The 14,558-nt window shown below is 45.7% G+C and overlaps 1 long non-coding RNA gene across 6 annotated transcripts in view; it reads right to left on the reverse strand.

The window, feature by feature from the left end:
• The window catches only part of LOC119251654 (uncharacterized), a 240,956-nt gene that overhangs the window by 205,377 nt on the left and 21,021 nt on the right, over positions 1-14,558 (reverse strand). The window lies entirely within an intron of this gene.

Raw genomic sequence — 14,558 nt, forward strand, 5'->3', positions numbered from 1 at the left:
CAGATCATTCTGGGAATAGACTTTCTGAGAAGGATGGAATCCTTCGACCATTTTCTTTCCTGAACCCATTCCTCAACATTTTCCTGACTATGGTGTCGGTAAGCACCCTATCCTCTGAATGTCCTCGGCTTCCTTGACAGCACCATCTTCAGGTCTCATCCCTGACTTTTGGATGCTTCATCTCATGGGCCCAACAACCTCAAGTGCAGAGTTCCTTGGATTCTGTCCTTGGATCTTTTCCCTTTTGCTTCTCCCTGGATGGCCAAAAACACCCCCACAATGTCAGCTGTTATCTGTAAAGTGATGATTTCCATTTGTCTGTGTCTAGCCCAGGTCTGAATCCTTGTTTCCTGAAGAGAGCTTGGCCATCGTAGAGAGACCTCAAACTCAACATGGACAAACTGAAATGCATCCAGGTTCCTAAATTCCCTTTCTAGCCCTTATCTTTGTAACTAGCACCGTCATCTACCCCTCAGTCAAGCAACAGATTACATGGATTCTCTGCTCCAATCCCTCTGCTCACCCCAGCACACCGTTTGTCATCATTTGTCTTAGTTTGGAATTGCTATTTGCAGCTGGATAGAAATGATAGAATTCACAGGGCCTTAAACACATCAAGTTGCCTTTTTTTTTCTTCTATAGCAGGAGGTTCAGAGTCAAACCACACCCGTCTGCATTGGATCTGCATCATTAATTGCTGTCTGTCTTTCTTCATGACGTGCTTTTCACAAGACTCCCACCCTAGGAGCACATCATGAGTCCAAGATGGCCTCTCCCAATCCAGGCAGAAAGATAATGAGAGAAAAGGTGATGAAGGCACTTTTTTGGCTCATAGCCACAGCGAGAATGGTGACTAGCGAGGCAAGGTAGAAACCCATGCCACCCATTCTACTTTCTTAATATCTTTCAAACTCATTTCCTAATATAGTTGGTTCAGACACTCATCATGTCTCATGAAGGCTGCTTCAGCAGCTTCCTCATTAGACTCCTTGCCTACGACCTGCGGCCCTCACAGCCATTGTTCACACTGCTGCTATAACGCTTGCTTTTTTTTTTGATAATTAATTTCTTTATTTGTATATATTTTACATCAAGTGTAGTCCCCATAAAATTTTCACCACCAGTTCACCTGTGCACCATCACCTTAGTCCCTACGCTCCCCACACCCTCACATCCCTCTACCCTCCCGGGTGTCTCTGATTTATAGTCGTCTAATTATTTTTGTTTAGATTTGTCTTTATTTTTTTTTTAGATGGTTGCACAACTCTCTTCCTTAAATGTGAATCTGATCCCTACATAAAATCTTTCAAGGATTCCCCTTTACCCTTCTGGAAAAGTCTCAAATTAATTTGCACGTTTGCAGCCTTTTCCAATCTGACTCAAAACCACTCTGGGCCTTCTCTTGCCTCTCTTCTGCTCAGCACTTCAACCACTTCTCCATCCCAGTGCATCTTGGTTGTCTCATGCCATCTCTTCTTCACAAGTGCTGTCACTCTGTCTGCAACCAAGATGCTTTCGTGTGTGAGCAACAACTGAAGGCTTGATTAAAGAGCCCACACAGCCAGGCCACCTGTTCATACAGTAAAAAATAGTCAGCAAAATATGTTCTTTGTTACACATGTATAAATATCACTCCACAACACAACAGACTTGCTTCCTCTGTCTCCAGAAATAATCCAAAGATACCTCTCCAGGAAGAGAGATGTGGGGACTTGCACCTATTGCTTCCACAAAAGTCTAATGAGTCCACACATCCATGTGTCTGAAGGAGAAGGCAGAAGTGCAACTTCCCAATTGATGAACCACCTTGTCAGCCAAGACGCCCGTATGTAGATGAAAGCAGAACAAGGAAAAAGTGAATAACGATGAAAGAAAAGCTGTGCCATCAACACAGAAACTCCTGCAAAATGCATTCACCTGGATTCCGACCTGAGACGTGTGGCTTGTGCGTAAGAACAGAGAGAATGGAGAAAAAGCAAGAGGCTAGTGAAGCTGCTTCCTGCATATGCAATGGGGAAAAACAATCAAATCAAGTTACTGCTGGGTAGAGAGGAGTGACAACAACACGAAGAGGGGTGGTGCCCAGGGGACAGCTCCTCCGGCTCTTTGGAAACCCCACAGAAAATGGGGCATAAGTCTATTCTACCATCTTTCAACTGGCTCCTTCCTGGAAGTCTTGAGGGCCTTGTTCATGTTGCTTCAATATGTCCCCTTTGCTGTAAATAAATGGCGTTGCAAGGAGCCGGCCTACCACCGCGACTGCTACTGACACTTGGCTGCTTTTCGCAGCACACACGCCACCAGGAAAGAGATGGGTCAGGGAACGAAAGGATTTTGGAAAAAGACATTCAATGACTGCCAAAGCTGTTCAGAAAAAGAGCCTTCTAAGGACATATAGATACTGTCTGGTCATCTGTTGCTGTAGCTCTATGGGGAAATTCTTGGAGATGTGGGCAAGGAAAAAGCACACTATTGAAGGTCTTGGTGGTTTCCAGGACATTTCCTCTTGACCAGCTACTGCTTCTCCTCTCTAGTCTTCAAAGGAAAAAAATTCCATGTTTTAGGCACAGTTGTTTAAAGAGAAATGTAACACAGGACATGAAAATTCCAAAATACTTCTCAACTGCAATTTTTAATAGCTTTCACATAAATTATGAAAGGAAAATGAAATATGGGCTTGGAGAAAAGAGAGGTTGAATCCCAACATGATCAGAAAAAGTTTCATAATCAAGGTGGAAGCCTCTGTTTAGGTACCTACAAAACTGGTCTCCAAGACAAGAAAACGTGTGAGTGTACCGTATCTCACAACAGCTGGAGAAGAAAAAGAAAATATTTGAGTGACTATTTATAAAGGATACTAAACTTTAAAATATAGGTACTATTTCATTTAAAAATAAATGAGCAGGGCCTCCCCTGGCGGCGCAGTGGTTGAGAACTGGGCTGCCAGGCTGCCTGCAGCCTCTGCAGCACCGGTTCAATCCCCGGCTGCTGGGGAGGGTCCCACATGGCGCGCAGACCTCTCCTGCCGCCGGCTGCCCCCCTCAGCAGTGTACTTCAGTCAATCTGCCTGTTCTGTTCTCCACTCTGGCTCTGGTGAATCTTCTCACCCTCCCGTGTTTCTGACTGTACCCAGTGCTTGTGTAAATAAATAAATAAATCTTTTTTAAAAATAAATAAAATAAATGAGCAATTAGCTATAAAAAATAAAAAGAATACATCAATGTGATTAGGATGGGGTTCATCCTCAAAGCACCACCCGAAAGAGCCACAATAAATGGGTGTGATGCTGGAATTGCCTTCCCTTCTTTTTTTTGTAAAGATTTTTATTATTTATTTATACAAGCACTGGGGTAGGCCAGAGGCGTGGGAGGGTGAGAGGATTCACCAAAGACAGAGTGAGGAGCAGAATAGGCAGATTGACTGTAGACATTGCTGAGGGGAGCAGCGGGCCAGCCAGGAGAGGTCTGCCTTGCCATGTGGGTAGCTCCCTGGCCAGCTGGGAATCAAACCTGCACTGCAAAGTCTGCAGATAACTTCATAGCGCTGCGCTCTACCTGCTGCGCCACCAAGGAGGCACTACCCATCCCTTCTTACTGATGCTTTAAGTTGGCCATTTCCAATTGGCCAAATGCACTGCATTGTTATTGGCTTCCCACCCTGCTCTTGTCCTTATCTCCAGTTCCCCAACATTCATGAATAAATAACAAGACAGAGAAGACCAGCACCTTTACAGAGCACTAGGGTCTACTGTACTTAGCACACAATAGACTCACTGGACATCCCTTAATTACAAAGTACTTCCTAAGCCTATGGAGATAACTCTCCAGTTCACTATCATTTGCTTGGAGACTCTTCACATAGTCGTGAGGACTTGGATACATCTTCATTAATCTTTGGATATGCCAAGGTCATCAATGAAACTGCATTTAAAAAAATAATAAGACAAAACTTAAATTGAACCAGCAGTCAGTGTAGGTATCTAACAACAATTTTGGAACAATACCAGGCACAAATCAATAAAATATAGTAGATGTTGGATTTTCTTCTCTTCCTCAAGCTAGTCCCTGTTGCACAGGGAGGACATTTTCTTGAAATGATGTTCTATAAAGATTACATGTGTTGGACCTCCCTGGTGGCACAAGGGGTTAAGCACAGCACTATGAAGCAATCTGCAGCCTCTGCAGCACAAGTTCGATCCCACAGCCAGCTAGGGAGCTACCCACATGGCACAGCAGACCTCTCCTGTCTTCCCGCTTTTCCCCTCAGCAGTGTATTTCAGTCGGTCTGCCTGTTCTTCTCCCCACTCTGTCTCAGCTGAGTCCTCTCATGCCCTGTACCTCTGGCCTGTACCCCAGCTCTTGTATGCATAAATAAATAGAAGATAATCTGCTCGCTTACGTAGATACCAATGGCTTTGAGTTGCTATGTTAAAGCAGAGATTTCACAAGTGATGGCAAAATAAGAAATTTTGTCAGCCACACATTTTTCTTAATTTTTCTTTGGAAATTGTGGGCAGGAGAGTAGATATCCACCAGTGAAGATGGTATCACATCTACACTCTGACACGCATTTTACATTTCAATTTGTTTGCTAGTGTGGGTAGCACAACCCTCCCCGGGGAGCCATATATTAATACTTCATTCACCAGAGAGAATACAAACAAAGCAGGCAAAAGTTGCCATGTCTGATGCAACTTCTTTTAGGATTGAACCAAGAGCTGATGTAAAACTCCAGGGAATCTCCCAGTGAAACCACCTAGGAAACCGAACGATGACAGAAACTCTTCCTTTTAGCCACCAGCCTCCTATCATTGCTTTCAAATCCCCAGACCTTTCTTTCACTTGGCTGTCTGCTACTTTTCACACTTAAATTAGAAAATTAAAAGGGAGAAGAGAGGGTGTTCGAAGTCAGTGCAGCAAGGCCTGGAGCACTGTGGGGCCAAAGAAATGTTTGAGGAAAATATCACAAGCCCACCCTGTGCACTGTCCCCGCTGCTGCTGGTGAGGACACCGGTTCCCAGCACAGTGAAAGTTACACTATGGAGGGTCCTTCCTGGTGGCGCAAGGGTTAAGACACAGCTCTATGAAGCTGTCCGCAGCCTCTGCAACACGAGTTCGATCCCCGGCCCGGGAGCTACCCACATGGCACAGCAGACCTCTCCTGTCTTGCCCACTGCTCCCCTCGGCAGTGTATTTCAATCAGTCCGCCTGTTCTGTTCCCCACTCTGTCTCTGGTGAGTCCTCTCACCCCCTGTACCTCTGGCCTGTACCCCAGTTTTTCTATGCATAAATAAATAAATCTTTAAAAACAAAATAAGGAAAGAAAGTCACACACGGGGAGCAGGAGGCCCTGTCTGAGCAGCCACAAGAGGGCATGGAGAAGTAATGCCCGAGGGCCCTATCAGGGATGTTCAGTCAGGCTGCCTGGAAATTGCTACAGCTGATTTGCTTCCTTGCACAGTCCAGAAATGAGTGAGACACGTGTGTCCCCCTATGCTCTGACATAACCACTAGAAGTTACGTCAGGACTTCAGAGATGACTGGATGCCACTTAACGGTACTGCCCATGTTTTCCACAAAAGCTTTTCTTCCCCTCATCAGGCCACATTCAAGCTCATAAAAGGCTGAGATACAAAAACAGCACACTGTATAAAAAGGTCACTGGCTCCTTGACGACCCAGCCTTCCCAGTGACAAAGAAGAGCAGTAACATTCATACCGCGTGTTGTTTTACTCAGCTACATTTTCGAGACTGTCTTGAAACTGATGTAAAGTCGAGCACGGAAAGTTCCAGACTCGGGGTTTGTTTTCAAAAGAAATTAGATCTACAGTCGAAGTAATGAAATGTTTAACCACAAAGCACATCATCTCCCAGGAAAGCCCCTTAAAGTCAGGCAAAATTCTCTCTTCACTCACCTGTGGTATTTCACCAGAATTTTTTGATCATTAGAAGTTCCTAAACAATAGACAAATATCAAGGTGGACAGAAACAAACAAAAAAAAAATGTATAAACTTATGTTCCAGGCCGGGTGAATAATAGGGGTTTTTGTTGGTTGTTCCAGAAATTAGCCAGCATCATGGCTGACCTGCCTTCTCTGCCCTCTGCTTCTTTTTCTTTTCCCTTTAAAAGTCCAAGCTTTATCTCCACAGCATCCTGTCATCTGAAGAGTGATAAAGATTTAAGGGGAAAAATCTAGTTCAGATTGATTTTTCTTCAAATTGGTTTTCTAAATGCAAGTGATAATGACTGAAGACTTTGAAAAAACCCCTCATTTCTAAATGATGTCATCTTTCTACCTTGAACACATCACTTTATCCAAGACTTTCCAACACGACCACACATTTGTTAACATTCCCACATTTCCTCTATTGATTATCAGAGGTCATACTATTGAAAGGAAATGGATGAGCCAGGATATCTCCCTTTAATTTTTAAATCATAACAGTTTGTGGTGAGAGTTAAGTGGAAGCTTAGGTAGGAAAGTAATGACCCCACTAAGGGGCAATTAGGAGAAGAGCAGAAGAAGAAAAAAAATGTCTCCTGCTCATCTTATCCCTGTTATGTTGGGAGGACTCAATCGCTCTCTCTCTCTCTCTCTCTCTCTCTCTCTCTTTTTTAAGATTTATTTATTTATGCATACAAGAACTGGGGTACAGGCCAGAGGTGTGGGGGGTGAGAGGATTCACCAGAGACAGAGTGGGGAACAGAACAGGCAGATTGACCGAAGTACACTGCTGAGGGGAGCAGCGGGTGAGACAGGAGAGGTCTGCTGCGCCATGTGCATAGCTCCCTGGCCAGCTGGGGATTGAATTTGTGCTGCAGACAGCTGCGGACAGCTTCACAGTGCTGCGTCTTAACCACTTGCACCACCAGGGAGGCCCAAATCTCTCTTTCTCTCTCTCTTTTTTTTTTAAGATGTATTTATTTATTTATACAAGCACTGGGTACAGTCAGAAGCGCAGGAAGGTGAGAGGATTCACCAGAGCCAGAGCGAGGAGCAGAGCAGGCAGAAGGACCGAAGTACACTGCTGAGGGGAGCAGAGGGCAGCAGAAGAGGTCTGTGCACTATATGGGACCCTCCTACGGAGGCCAGGGATCGAACCCGCGCTGCAGAGGCTGCAGGCAGCTTTGCAGCCCAGCGCTTAACCGCTGCGCCACCAGGGGAGGCCCTCTCTCTCTTTTTTTTCAGTGGTCATTACCATTTATTCTTTTTCCCCCCTGGTTTTATTTTTTTTTTTACATCATTGTTCATTTTTAAACAATATTTGCTCCCCCCACCCCCTCAGGTGTGGTCCCCATAGAGTTTCCTTCCCCAAGGCACCCGTGCACCATCACCTCAGTCCCCTGTGCTCCTCCCTCCCTCCCTCTGACCCTCTCCTGCCTCCTCCCTGCAGGATGTCTCTGGTTTATAATGCCAGGGCAATAAGGCAAGAGAAAGACGGACAAGGAATCCAGATAGGGAAAGAAGAAGTAAAACTATCACTGTTTGCAGACGATATGATAATATACATAGAGAACCCTAAAAACTCCACAGAAAAACTACTCAAAATAATCAACCAGTTCAGCAAAGTAGTAGGATACAAAATCAACACCCAAAAATCAGTAGCCTGCTGCTCCCCTCAGCAGTGTATTTCGTCAGTCTGCCTGTTCTGCTCCCCGCTCTGGCTCTGGTGAATTCTCTCACGCTCCCGCGCTTCTGACTGTACCCAGTGCTTGTATAAATAAGTAAATAAATCTTAAAAAAAAAAAATCAGTAGCCTTCCTATACACAATCTGAAGAAGAAGAAATCAAGAAACCATTCCTTTTATAATTGAAACAAAAAAAAATCACATATTGGGAATAAACCTAACAAAAGAGGTGAAAGACCGATACAAAGAAAACTATAAAACACTATTAAAAGAAATAGAAGACACAAAGAAATGGAAAGACATCCCCTGCTCATTGATTGGAAGAATTAGCATTATTAAAATGGCCATCCTACCAAAAACAATTTACAGATTCAACGCTATTCCAATAAAAATCTCAATGACATTCTTCAAAGAAATACAACAAATACTGATGAAATTCATATGGAACCACAAAAAAAAAACAAAAATAGTCTCTCTTTTTTGATTCAAGACCTAGTGAGGTGGGTAAATAAGCCAAAGAAGCAGATTGCTCTGGGGTATTTATGGGAGGGAGGGATCCTTTCAACAAGAGTCTTGGCAAGATTCAGAGGCCAAGAGCCCCTGTCCATCTAGGCCTCTCTGGGGAAACATGAAGAAGCCCTGGAAAATAGCCCTTGATCGCCCCCACCCCACTATAGGGCACCCAGCCTCCCTGCAAGGCATGGGGAGAGCAGGACGGACCCCCTGAGATGCTGAGAAGTTTAACCATTTTGTGCTTTTTTAAAAATACAGATAGGAAAAACAGATCATAGTCATTCTTTGACAAGCTGTGTAATTTTTCCACACAAATCAGGGCTTTGCTGAGGATGAATAGGAGCTTGCAGCCAGGGCCACAGGACACATGAGTCATCTCAGCTTCCTGCTAAGCACAGGGACCTTACAGAAAGCTCAAAGTGTCTCAGATTTTGGCTTAGGGGGTTTCCTTCTCAATTCAGCTTCAGATTTCCAGGGCTCACCCCTTGCTTCTTTTTATTTCTCCCTACGCGTCACATTTGTGTGAGCTCCTCGCTGGTGGATAAATAATGTCATTGTGTGACATTGGGTGTTGGGTTTTGAAATGTCAGCACCCTGTGCTCACCCTCACATGAAGAGATAACACACAGCTTTCTGTAGCTACAGTCTCATTTTTTTTTAATAGAAGAACTGGGGTGTAAGCCAGAGCTGGGGGTGGGGGGTGGCGGGATGAGAAGATTCACCAGAGACAGAGTGGGGAGCAGAACAGGTGGATCTACTGAAATACACAGTTGAGAGGAGCAGCCGGCGAGACAGGAGAGGTCTGTTGCACCATGTGGGTAGCAAACTGGTCGGGGATCGAACTCATGCCATAGAGATGACAGTGCTGAGACTTAACCTCTACCACCAGGGAGGACCTGTAGCTACATTCTCTAAGCACTGAATAAACTGAGGTGCTCAGCTGTAGGTGGGTAGGGAGGGTGGAGTTAAGTTAATGGATAAAATTTTCTCAATTTCAGGTTCTTCTGCAGATTGCTGTTAAATTTGTAGTTCCTGGGAGCTCTTAAACTAAAGGGACAAACAATAAGGAAAACTGGGAAGGGAGGCTCATCTACAATATCAAAAAGAAAGAATAATAGGAATTTTCATGTTTATGAATCAAATTTTTACTGTTTCTGATCCCCACCCACCTGACTGGTGGAAAATATGGTCTTGGAGATTAGTGAGTTTTCTTTCCCACCTCTAGGGCATGGTTGAATGCTCTATGGGACCAGGGCACAGAGGAAGGAGGGGGCAGGAGGACAGGTGCCAGGAGGCTGAGCTGGGGAAGCCAACATCACAGCCAACACTCCCACTGCTATTGAGCTCTGGTGCTAAAAATTATTCTGACGCTTGTTAAAGGCGGTAGGGAAGACTTTATTCAAGAGACAACTGCAAGGAAAGAAAAGTGGGCATTGAGAGTTAAGGAGTAGGATGTCAGTAGAGAGAAAAGGAGTAAAAGGAGACATAAGCGCTAAGGAGGGGATTCCAGCTCCACTAACCTAACAAGATTCTTGTCGAAGGCAGAGTGGATGATGATCAGATACGAAGGATGGGGAACTGAGGAATGTGATCAGATATACAGAATCCTGACTTAACAGCAACTTGCTAAAACGAAGCCAAGGGCCTGCCTGGTGGCCTAGGGGTTAAGTTACAGTGTTATCACTGCTACAGTCTGAGTTTTATCCCTGGCCAGGATGCTACCCACATGGTGCAGCAGACCTCTCCTGTCTTCCAGCTGCTCCTCTCAGCAGTGGACTTCAGTAGATTGGCCTGATCTGCTCCCCACTCTGTCTCTGGTGAGTCCTCTCACCCCCTGCACCTCTAGCCTACGCTGAGTTCTTCCACGCAAAAAAAATAAATAAATAAAATAAAACTGAGACAGCCAGGCCCAACAAAATCTGAGGCCCTAGGTCAAAGTGTGGTTGCTTAGAGGACCCTGACGAAAGCTTAGTCAAGAGAGCACTCGTTGCCTGGCAAGCTCAGGAAGGACTCCAAGTGCCCTTTGTAGTCAGTGCCACACACCACCCTGTTGTACAGCAATCAGCCACAACCTGGGGAGACACTTGGCATGAGATGGGTGTAGGATCTTTTATGCCTGGATCCCCCAAAGCTGGTCCATCCTCTTAGTTTTAGGGAATCTTCTACACCCCACTCACCAACACAGAACTCAATTTCCTTCAACCTCTTTACCCCTCAATCACCAGTTTAATCCCTCTCACAGGCCTTTAAAATAAACCATCAAGCAGGATTGTCTTGCAGGACCAGCCCATCTTGCATTGACCTCATAACACAAAGACTTTGCTTTTCTGGAAATGGGGATTGGGTGGGGATGAAAATGTAATGGGAAGAACAAAAAGAAATTCTCAATAAATCATCCCTCACAAATATCAATGGAAATATTTAAAAATATAGTGGTTCTAGGTGGGATGTATGTGTTTTCCTGTTGCATTCCTGGACTATATTATCTAGCTTGCTGGCAAAATTATTTCAAAGTCAGGATATTCTCTCAAAAATACCCAATTTCCAAATGTGGTATCTCCTGACCAAGTTGCAAACCACTGATACTCTGTGCAAAAATGCCTTGTGCCAGGTCAGCAATAGGATGGATGTAGAATAATTGCTGTTGATTCTAAATTGGAACAAGTGATTTTTTTCTTTTTTTTTTTAAAGATTGATTTTATTTATTTAAGAACTGGGGTACAGGCCAGATGTGCAGGTGGGTGAGAGGATTCACCAGAGCCAGAGTGGGGAGCAGAACTGGCAGAGCTACTGAAACACACTGCTGAGGGGAGCAAAGGGTCAGGAGAGGTCTGCTGCGCCATGTGGGCATCTCCCTGGCTGGGTTAGGGATGGAACTCATGCTGCAGTAGCCGGCGACAGCTTGATAGCTCTCGCTTCTTAAATAGCCAAAGCAACACTCATAGGCCTCCCTCCAGGCTCCTGTCTCATGCTGGCACCCTGGTCTCTACGGGCCAAAGCCTGGTCTCTGCCACTTCACTTTCCTTCCTCTTTCCTAAACTCAGTAATCAAGTCTCAAAATTGTCCCTCCAAATAGTCCTTCCCAATCCACATTCCCCTAGACCTGCCCCTCTTGGCCGAATTACTGATCCAACACCCCGCCCTGGTTAGGCTTTTCCTCGCTCAGTGAGGCTCTAAATCCATGGACTGAGCTTGCTGCAGGGTTGAATCTCAGTTTCTTTTCTTGACCCTCCAGGGCCTCTATAATAAAGACCTACCCTGCCTAGAAGAGTAGCTTCTTATTTGCCAGCACATACTTTCTAGCCAGGCCCCTGACTTCACGTCTCGTTACCCCACTTCACTGGGAATGAGCTGCCTCTTGCTTTCTAAATCTGCCCCATCCAGAGACAAGGGCTATTTCTTTTTCCCTTGCACAGATTTTCTAGTCTAATCCAACCTGCCTGGATCTCTTCCTATAATTAGTCTTTATGTTGCAATTAAGAACTCTAAAGATAAAATGACAAAATTTTCCATCTTTGATAGAGGATTGGACAAGCCTGCTTCCTTCACCGAGATCTTGGCTTCCCTCTCTTCAAGCAAAATCCGTAGTGATGGGGTTCAAAAGCACAACCCCAAAATATGGCATGACGGTATACTGAATATTTTAAAAGCTAAGCAGATGAAAAAACAGCAGAAGCAAGAAGATCTCTTTGACCTGCCTTTCTCCCCTAAAGCAGCCATACACCCTTCTGTGCAAGAGGCCATCCTTGTGCAGGGAGGCGAGGTGACAGAGGAATTCCTAGAAGGATGCACACACACTAAGTCGCCCCCAGTTTACCCCACATCCGCCCTGCTCTTTGTCCTATCCCATTCTCCATGACTGTCCATTCTTCATCAAGCCTAGCAAAAAGTATATGCTGGCTTAACTGATTGGGGAAAGTTTCTGACAAGGTTTTTTATGAAGCCTCCATTCTCACATAAAACTTATTTTAAATAAATTTGCATGATTTTCTCTTTGTTAGTGAATTTTCAGACCTAGTCAGCACCCCAAGTGGGTCAAGAAAAATGCTCTCCCACCCCCCACATCAGTATGCTCTGGTTTTGCAAGTAGTTGACTCAGCTCAGGACCTGCCCTGAAGTCTCCACCGAGTCCGAGTGCCCAGATCTGGTGGATCGCACTCAGAGCTTTACAAAATTCCTTCTTCCCTGCAAACTGAAATCAGTGAAGGAAATCTGAATCGTATATATTAAGATAAAACTTTCCTAAGTGTTCGTTTAGTGCATAGGAAGTGCTAATGACTCTTTCTGGCTTAGGCAAAACATTTTTTTTAAAGGTTCTATTGTTGTGATGTTCTACCCTGGCCAATGCAAGCATCCAAACCCTTTGAGGAAATCTCCCCTTTCGGGTTTCTTAAAGCACACACTGGCTCATTCGATGCTGCTTCATTATTACCCTGTCTTCCTCCAGCTCACCGTGCCGTTTGCCTAGTGTCTTCCACAGATGCATCAATATGACACACCAGGACCGAAGAGCATTCTCAAGAAAATCCATTGCAGACATAGCCCTTGGAGAATGAACAGAGGGCTGGCCTAAATCCAATCGTCCTTTTTGAAAAGGATGAGGATGAATTTCTCCCTAAGAGTGCTCATCCCTTCAAATTTTATAGACATCAGGTGAAACAAAGACATAGATATTAAATGGCCACTTTCCTTGACAGGGATGAGTCGGGAATCACCTGAACGATCCCTGGAAACTTCCAAATTCTCTTTGGAACTGGGTAAAGTAAAGACCACGCCAGTAATAATAGATCAATAGCTGATTTCCTGGGGTCGTGCTCTAACTAGCAAGAGGAATTCTGTAGAATGCAGATTCAGAATGGATCCCATTCATGAAGGTCATTTACTGGAGGAACTCTGGGTGCAGGATGGGGGTGCGCAGAGGGCAGAGGCAGTGTAGCCGAGTAGGAGCCACAGCAGTGGTGCGGGTGAGGAAATGAAGGCTGAAAACAAGATGGTGAGAACAGAAAGGAAAAGACAGACTGAAGAGGAATTAAGCTGGGCGTGTCCACGACGCAGCCTGCAGCCGCAGATATCAGTCATCTGTGTCAGGGGCGATGCAAGACTCCAGGAAAGGAATGAGAGAGACTTGAGCATCGCTGCTGTGGAGGTGACGTGGGTGAGGAGCTACTTACTGTGTTTGTCAGGAATTCGGGTCCCTGGACCTAGCCCCACAGATTTACGTCCCAGCCCTGCAGAAGAGGGTGGCACCAGAGGAAATCAAAGGGGCGGTTGTCATAACAGGTGGTGTAAGACCCAGAAGCACAGGCCACACTGCTTCGTGCCAGGGTCACAAAATGTGACCCAAAAGAGACAGCGGCATTCTGTCCAAGGACTCAGAAGGCTGACTCAGGAAAGAGGGGGAGCCTATGGCACCCAGTTGGCTGGAAGCTGGGGAGCACTGGCAGGCTAGCCTTCGGCAGGATGCTGGCAACAGAAAGGCAAGGTCCAGAAGTGGGTGTCAGGCAAAGGACGGGCCAGGACCCAAACCCAAGGATGTCAGCAGGACCGCAGGATGCATAGAAACAATCTCAAGGGTCTGCCGTCTACGGAAGGGCAGCAACCTGGGAAATTCCAGCTCTGACGGTGATTGTGACCTCAGCTGTCCCCACAGGCTGGCGGGGCCTGAAAACACTCATGTTACAAGTAGACACACACACCCGCATTGTTCACATTACACTACAATCCACAGTTTACATAACTCTCCCACGAGGCTCCTCAAGTGTCAGGAGCGTGTCACTCATCTACGTTCTGGGTACTGAGCACACGTGCATAGTAGGTGCTTAGTGTCTGTTTTTTGGTTTTTTTTTTTTTAATTTATACAAGGGCTGGGGCACAGGCCAGAGGTGCGGGAGGGTGAGAGGATTCTGCAGAGACAGAGCGGGGAACAGAACAGGCAGACTGACGAAATACACTGCTGAGGGGAGCAGCATGCGAGACAGGAGAGGTCTGCTGCGCCATGTGGGTACCTCACTGGCCGGCTGGGAATCGAACCCACGCTGCAGAGGCTGCGGAGAGCTTCACAGCGCAGCATTCAACCCACTGTGCTACCAGGGAGGCCCGCTTAGTCTCTATTACTCCATAAGCAGCTGAAACACCATGAGGGTTTTCATTGTGAATTAGCCATGGACACAGCCCCCTGGCTGTAAAACAACATTATTGCAAAACTCCAGCATTAGAAATAAAATTCACGTGCCTCGGGGGGGCCCCAGATAGGACGAGGGCCCAGGAAAGGCCGGGTCTCTTTACTTATTGCCAGCAAATCTCCTCTACTTCTCCATTCCTTAGAAGACAGCGATGCATTTAGACTTAATAAAGTGGGCTGCTTGGCCAAAAATAGCAGGCAGATTCAGAGAGCAAAATTCAGCAAGCAAAAACAA

The sequence above is a fragment of the Talpa occidentalis genome, unplaced genomic scaffold (assembly GCF_014898055.3).
Source record: "Talpa occidentalis isolate TD23 unplaced genomic scaffold, MPIMG_talOcc4v2.1 talOcc4.2, whole genome shotgun sequence".
In the NCBI taxonomy this organism is placed as follows: Eukaryota; Metazoa; Chordata; class Mammalia; order Eulipotyphla; family Talpidae; genus Talpa; species Talpa occidentalis.